Below are 8,554 nucleotides of genomic sequence, written 5' to 3'. Positions count from 1 at the left end.
CAATGTTGGAATTGAGTCTGAGTTTGCTTGCTTCATCTACCTCCTCGGTTTGGTACTTGATGGGAAGTGGATGCAAATTATGTAGATCAGTCGTACACGTACGTCCACGATTTCTTGCTCCTGCGCTCTTACTAAATGAAAGCATCACTCTCTTAGTCTCTTGGGTCTTGGCCAAAATGGGCGAGCCACCATTTCCAAAGTTGGGATGAAGTCGAGTTCGCTTGCTTCATCTAACCTCCTCGATTCAAATCTAGCAACGTACTATATTTGCAACAGGAGGCGAGTAACACACGCCACGACAATTTCAGCACCTACTAAAGCTTCAGGAATGCAATTTGATCGGACCCGTCCGTCCTCATCCTACATTTCCAGAGTGAAAGCGCCACCTTCAGTGCCCTGTACCTGCCATTCCTGCGGATCTTGTAGCAGGCGCCAACAAAGTGGGCCGGGATCCACAGTTAGCCAGCCTTCATACTTCAACCAACAGACACTCGTAACAAGTAGTAGTAGGCACAGCACGTTCGCTAACAGCAGTTTTGCCAGACGAATAGCGAGCCGTTCCGTCCATGTCACGCCCGAGTGCCCACCAATCCCTGTGCCGGCTCGAAGATATCGAGCCGATGTCCAGATGCATGAACACTGCTGGGGCGATGCCCGGCTCCCGCGGTCGCGGCGGTACCGTTTGGTGGCTCGATCGCCATCCTTTTGCAACGGCTGGTCCCGTGAAAAGGGTGTACGTGGCGCGACCCCCCATGTGACGGCCGGCTGCTTTGCGAGGGGGCTGGGCCGCGGCCGGCCATCGCGAGGCCGCAACGGCGCACCTAACGCGGCCGTCATGCCACGCACAACATGATCGAGACCGGCCGCGGCCAGGCCGGCCGGCAAGCTCGAGCTCTTATCCGGCTTAGACCACCCGTCTCGCGCGTCTGCGTCGGGGGCCTGCCACAGTGCCACGTACGGGCCGTGTGGGCATGTGGTCGACCGATCGGCGCGAGTGATTAGTGTGTGGTGCGCTCTGATGACCGGGTTAGAGGAAGCCTAAAACTGTTTTAGCGGCGACGTAAACTGCACTGAAAGCGCGCGCTACGGGCGCGGTGATGATGGACCGAGATCGATTCGATCGGCTTTAATAAAGCTTGAGCTGTCGGAGAAGGACCGACCAACACATGCTTACCATCAGGACACCGCCCCCGGCCGCAAGCGAGCTCACCGGGCCGGCGTCCCTCTCCCTTGATTACGCGTCGGCGTTTTTTTTTTCTTCCTGGTCGTGCGGCTATTCTGAATTTTAGATGGAGCGTTCCTGCGCTTTCCTGCGTGCAGCAGCTTCCTGTAAGGTTCCCCGAACCCCAACTGATGCACACATGCAGGACCTGTTTGGATGCGGTCCTCGGCATTGTTGGAAGGATTACTGGACGTTGTTTGGATGGAATCCTGCCAATCTGCCTGACGCAGGTAGCAGCGTGCAGGCTCAGACATCCAAAATCGACTGCCTGGCTCCGGCAGCTCGGATTGCCTGATCTAATGATGTATTAAAGCTTTTTAATTGCTAGTTGTTACTTAATTAAGTCCAACGTTTACTACAGTGAGCTGAAGTACGATTTATTTTTTGTTTTCTTTTCCATAGAAGCATTACAGTATATGGAGTGTAAAATATTAGTGTCGGTGCGAAATCTGGCTGACAAGTAATTATTTGTAGTTTTGCCGTGCATTAGATCGGATATGGTCTAGCACACAATAACTCAGGATGTACTCCCTCCGTACTCAAAAAAGTCGACGTTCTGGGCCTTTGGCCCGTTTTTACAAAGCTTGACGTTGTGCCATGGCAGGGTGAACTTTGGACTGGATTGCCCCTAGCCAACGCCGCCCGTTCGCTTCGATTGCCCGTCCGGCCGTCCGCCCGTCTTCACTCCCCATTAATTGCGTCGCCTCGATTCACGCTGGCAGCTGGCTTCAGCACGCTCGCCACTCCTTCATTTGCCTCAGCACGATCTCCCATAGCACGCTCGCTCCTTCATCTTCCTCTCCACGCTCAACTCGCTATTAGAGTTCGTTGCTGTTCCTTGCCGCCACGAATGGATCACTCGCGCCGCACGCTCGCCATGACGCTCGCCACACGCTCGCCGGAAGCGCGCCGCTCGCTCGCCTGTACGCTCGTCGTAGGGCGCTCGCCGCTCGCCGCGCGCTCGCCGTCGCGGCCTCGTCGGAGTCCGTTGCGGAGGAGGTGCTCGCCGTCGCGGCCTCGTCGGTGTTCGCGGACTCGGATGAGACGTTCGCGGACGTCGAAGAGGTGCCGGACTCCGTCGAGCAGGTCGCGGCCTCGTCGGTGTTCGCGGACTCGGATGAGACGTTCGCGGACGTCGAAGAGGTGCCGGACTCCGTCGAGCAGGTCGCGGCCTCCGTCGAGCAGGTCGCGGCCTCCGTCGACATGGTTGCAGACTCAGTCGACATGGTGCCCGACTCCGTCGAGCCTGACTCCATCGAGTCTCTATGCCCTCGCTGTGGCACGTTCCACGCTGGCGGTGTCTTCGGAGAAGCTTGCTACCAAGCTCGCCGGAACGCACGCAGGTGTGGCCGTTGTGGACTTCTACACGAAGATTACGATATGCCAGTAAAGTGGTTCCATCTAATGGACAAATTCGATTGTGAGTTCTATATTCCTGATGTGGCCAAACTTGAAATGGATGGTACTAGAATCAAGTTGACTGATGACGTTTTGAAGAAGGTGGAAGAGCATATTAAGAAGCAGCAAACAAAGAGCACTAAGGTACAGTACAACATCTCTCAATTTGGCCATTGCAAACCTAAGATACACTCATCTAATAATTTGCATAAACTTGCATCTTCTAATTTGTTACAGGAAGACTAGCAAGTGATTCGGCTAGCAATGAAGCTTCACAAGGGATTTGCAATGGCAGCCTCTTTTCCCTCTCTAGTGCTTGTTTGTTCATGTGAGGAATCTTGATTTTGTTGCAACCTTTTACCTTCATTGCTTCCTTCAAAACAGTTTGTAGTGTGACAAAGATCCTATTTGCTTTCTTTGGACAGTACTCCAAAAATGCCTACAAAAAACAGATTGTAGTGAGTAGAGTACTTTAGTTGTTCAAGATCAATTTAATCAATCGAATGGATGATCATTTACCTCTTGCACTGCTAGAATTAGATCTTTAATTGTCTTAGCATCTTTCTTGTATTGAATGGCTTGAATAGCTCGAAACAACCCCAAATCTAGAATCTTAAAATCTGGAGAATTGGGTGGTTGACATATAAGCCTAATGTCAAACCCATCTTGCTTTGCAACCGCACAAAAATGAGGATCATCAACTTTTAAATGAGATGGAGCATTATCTTGTTGAATGAATATTGGCTTGTTGACATCTTCTCTTGGCCACTTTGCTCTAATTGCGGGCAACACTCTATTTATCATGAAATCTCTTATCACATCCCTTGTGATTGATTGAATTGGTTTGATTACTTCCTCTCCACGAAGACGGTTGTGGCTTCCTCTAATAGCTTGTTCAAAATTGACTAGTGGAAAGCAACCTATTTTGCCATCAAACACACATACTCCATTTCTAAATCGTGGCCGAGCACATACACATAAGAACATGATCCTAAGGATGTAGTTCTTGTTCTTGCAAAGGCGGTGTGGTTCATCTTCCTCGGGTAGCAAGTAGTACCTCTCTGATTTTTGAGTGAGGTAGAACCACTTCTCATCAATAAACACGAAGTCAAACAAATCCTTGAACTTTGGATCATCAAGCAAACCTTGATCAATCATGTCAATGCACCACTTCAACCTAGTCTTCTTTTTATCATTAGTGAGGTAAGGTTTGATGCTACTAGAGTGGCGCCTAATGAAACCCCTTTTCAAATACCTTTGTATCCTAGATTTGCTAATACCAAGTTTACTAGACACATCTTCTATGGTCATCCTTTGCTTGAGAGGAATATCCCGCAACTTTTCCAAATCTAGAGGGATTGCTTTGCGGCCACTTCTACCTTTCTTTAGATTAGGAACCACGACCGGAATGTTTTGAGAAAGTTGGTTTTTACCTTGCCTCCATATGCGCTGAACTGGTCTAATTTTTACTCCAAATTGGTTAGATACAATTGTTGTATCATGGTTGCCTAGTTTCCCATTTTTGCTTCTCATCAACAATGCTTGATACACTTGTTGTCTAACACGATCAGAATAGTCATTCTTCGGTTGGTGTAGTGGAACGGGAGCATCACCATCTTGTTCTAGCAAAACGAAAAAACAAGCTTTTTAATAGTGCAAAGTAGTCACGGCATGATGTAGTTAAAGGAAAAAACCAATCATTTTAATAATGATAACAACAAGCTTATTTACAGTCCAAAGTAGTCACGACATGATGTAATTATAGGGGAAAAAACAATCATTTGCATGGGGTGCTGTTCATATAAATGAGAAAGGTTGCCGTGTAGGCACGGCATGACTAGTAAAAAAAACACAGCTCCAAATTAGGTACGGCATGACTAGTAAAAAAAAACAGCTCCAAATTAGGCACAGCATGACTAGTAAAATAAAAAAACAAAGTGAGAGGACTGTACTAGTGAGGTTTTGTACGTAATCAAAGTCAACAGCTCCAAATTCATCTAATGGTAAGTTCAAATCTATTCCTATTGAAAAGGAAAGACCACACTTAGAAAGGAAAATAATTTGCATGGGGTGCTGTTCATATAAATGAGAAAGAACAAACTGAGAAAGACACATTACCGTGGTTCTCATCTTCCAAAACTGGCTCCTTGAGATCGATGGGAAGGTTGCCGTCGTCATCTTCTTCCAAACGAACGTTTAGATCAAAGGCAGGGAAAAAAGCACTCATTGCTCGGTTAAGTGGACAGAGAAGATGGCAAGAATAGATGGTTGAGAAAGAAGGAAAGAGAGGCGTTTAAGCAAGCAAGCAAATGGCGTGGAGAAGAGAGAAAGCAAGTTGCCGCATAAATAAGCCAGTGGCGTGGAGTACAGGAAGCTCAAACGTCGGTCTTCTTATTCCAAACGAGCGCGAACCATCAGCTATCCGAGCGCGCAGGAAACAAACGAAAATGAAACAAGTGCCAAACGAAAATGAAACAATTGCCCCGCGCGCATGCAAGACTGCTGTCTGCGCCAAGCGAAAATGCAGGCGCCGAGCAAAACTGCTGTCCGCGCGCGCCACGCAGGGCGAACAGTGCCATGCAGCGGACCATCGCCATGCAAAATGAAGTGGGCAACAAAAAAGGTGGGGCAGCCGGGATTCGAACCTGGGGCGCAGCAATGCAGGCTCCGCGCACTAGCCAGTTGAGCTGGTTAACTTTCTCGTACAGAGAGCAAGCGCAACCATATTTATTAGGGGCAAAGAAGGAAAACTAACCCCTAATTAATCATTCCTTGGTTACCACAATCCTGTCCTAAACGTCAGGTTTTTTAGGTATGGAGGGAGTATACTAGTTCGGGCAACGCGCCCTACGTCTAGTCAGGGTTGAGTCGGTCGACTTTATTCCTGAGCCCATGTGCTCAAAGTTTGATGTCGGGTACAAACGAGAGGACTAGAAGAAGAGGCGCCTGAGTCGTGGCCTCGTTCTCGTCTCGGTGGATGAGAGTGGCAGGAGCTCAGGCTAGCGCTAAGAGTGTGTGTGCGTGCGCGCGAGAGTGTAAGAGGGTGTCTCTCTCGTGTCTCCCTAGAAGCAGTGGGGGTCTGTTCCCTTTTATAGTATAAGGGGACGGTCCTTACAGGTCGGGAGAGGATAATAGAGTGAGTGTACGGACGCTGCCTAGTCTTGTCGAATTCCATGTCGGTGGATACGATATGGCTTCCGTCCTCGGTCCCTGTTCTCCTCGTCAGACCACTACGCCATAGCGGGTAGTTTTACGACGCCACTGTGCGGACGGGCACGGGGCGTGGCGCAATACGGCTCTGCGTATGGCCGGCTGACCCGGGCATCGCCTCGTTATCTCCCCACCTGCTCCCTGGGCCCACTTCGGGTGGGCGTCCCCGATCGGGGAGATCGGTGCAAGTGGTACGAAAGTCCTCATTCGGGAGTACTCAGTCGGGGGCACTTAGTCAGGAGTACCCAGTCGGGGGCACTCAGTCGGGAGTACCCAGTCGGGTGCACTCAGTTAGGGTCGGACTGTGGCCCTATCCCCGGTTGGCTCCCTCCAATGGAGGCGTCTGTCGGGCATACATCCCAGACCCACGAGTAGGTCCTATGCGGCCCACTAAGGGGCGTACTCGAACAGAATCGAGACTAGGGGGCTACGCGGCAAGAAGCGTATCCCACTCGGACTAGTTAGATGTGCATATGGAAACTACTCGGTCTATACCGAGTAGAACTCTGTGATCGTACCTGACTAGGATTCAAACTTGTAACCCTGCCCTCCCGAGTATATAAGGGCGGGCAAGGACCCCCTCAAAGACAACTCCTTCAACACACCCAAGTTCAATACAATCAACTCACAGGACGTAGGGTATTATGCGATCTAGCGGCCCGAACCTATCTAAATCATGTCCCTTGCGTCACCATCGACTCCTTGATACTCGATGGTCCTTACCGCACAAAAGACCACCTAGGGTACCCCCTAGGCGGGTTGCCGATCTAAAACACCGACAGCTGGCGCGCCAGGTAGGGGGAATCGTCGAGTTTCTCTGCGCGAGTTCGATGGCACCTGTCGTTATCAAGCCTGCTTTCACCTTCGAGGCATGAGCAACCTTCGTTTTCGGATCCTGGCTCTGCATCTCCAACGGCGTTGGATCATTTCAGCGCCAAATCATCAACATCCAGGAGAAGAAATCTCTCAACAAAAGTCTTTCTCAGCCGAAAACAGAGGATTCGGTCAGGAAAAATCAAAACTTCAAAATCAACAACACCGAGTTCGACTACGATGCGGACTCGACCCCAGTTCGGACTAGTCGCTCCCAGTCACTTCACAAATCGACTTCGACTCCAAGACAGTTCCCATACGGACTCCGCAATACAGCCGAGGTCTACCAAGGTCTCCTCACTTGAACTCAACTCGAACACGGGGAAGACAAGGACTGCGACTCCAACTCGGACTACGTCCCAGAGATCCCGCTATCAGGACCAGCCCAAGGTCTGGTAATAACTTCAACACCGCAAGGTAGATTCGTTCACTGGCCAGGAATGAGACCATCTCTCCTCGCCCGCAACTATGAGTCACGCCTCGTCGCTCTTATAGACAACCTTCCGTACCAGGAAGACGTTCCACTCACTTCAAGCCACAAGGAAAGTTCCACGAAAATCGCAACATCAAGCTCTGGAAGCTACTACCCAGACAGAGAAGTCTTTGTCATTGCTCAAAATAACAACGCGGGTACTAGCCAACAGAGAACCCCTCGACGGATAGCACAACTCGACAATGTCTTAGAGGACGAGTCATCAGCTAACGCCCCACAAGATGAAACTTCCAATCAAAGAAACCAAAGAAGGATGCGAAATATTACTCGGGCTGAACGCCGACAAATGCTGGCTACAAACATTCCCATCACAAACCTTGAAAGAGCATTTGACGCAGTACAAGCTCAAGAGCACAACACTCCACTCGCAGCAATTGCCTCAATCAACCTTATATCAACTCTCATACCTCGAGACAGAGACAACGAAATGATAGCTCAACTTGCGCAGTGAGGCAACGGACTAATTGCACAACTCGCAGAACAAGCTTACAAGCTACTCGATAAGGAATCACCAATCCCATCTGTTCCTCGCAATTCGGCTCATCGAGAGGGCAGTAGGGGTGCTACAGTCAACAATGGCTTCCATGAAGCACAAAGGAATCACAACGAAGTAGTCAACCGACCAAGGCAACACAGCCAAGAACTGAGCAAACACGAAGCTCCAGAACGACAAAAAGATGTTGGAGAGGTCAGCTGCACCAATTTCGCGAAAAGTCCTCGCCATATCAGGAAAATTCATGAAGTATCAAATTTCAGCGACCTACGGGAAATAATCAACAGTCGACACGAGCGAGAAGTCGACAACTACAATCACTTTCCTGCCTTCACAACTCGGGTAATGAGAACAAGACTACTCGAAAAATTCAAGCCAACAGGAATCACTAAGTACAACGGCAAGCAAGACCCAATTCAATGGCTCCCATGTTACTCGTTGGCAGTCCAGGCAGCCGGAGGCAATAACGACACCAAAGACATCCATTTTCCTATATGCATGGAACCCGTGCCTCTAACATGTCTTGAGTCACTGAAGCCTAGATCAATTGACTCTTGGGAAGACTTGACAAAAGCTTTCACCAATAACTATGCCGGCTCCATGACTAGACCAGGCAAAAAGATCGACCTCAGTCAAATAAAACAGAAAGAAGGCGAAACACTACGCGACTACTTACGACAATTCTTCGAAAAGAAGGCCACTATAGTCGACATTTCAGAAACAGATGTATTGAGTGCTTCCAAAATGGCCTCTATGATCGACGAACATACCAAGACTTCGGCAGACGACGACCAACCACTGTCAAAAATCTCAAAGTCATGGTGCAACAATGGGCAGATGAAGAAGACAAAGAGCGAGAATGGTT

Source organism: Setaria italica, chromosome II, assembly GCF_000263155.2.
Source record: "Setaria italica strain Yugu1 chromosome II, Setaria_italica_v2.0, whole genome shotgun sequence".
Lineage (NCBI taxonomy): Eukaryota > Viridiplantae > Streptophyta > Magnoliopsida > Poales > Poaceae > Setaria > Setaria italica.
The sequence above is the reverse complement of the archived record's forward strand: the minus strand, read 5'-3'. Positions refer to the sequence as shown.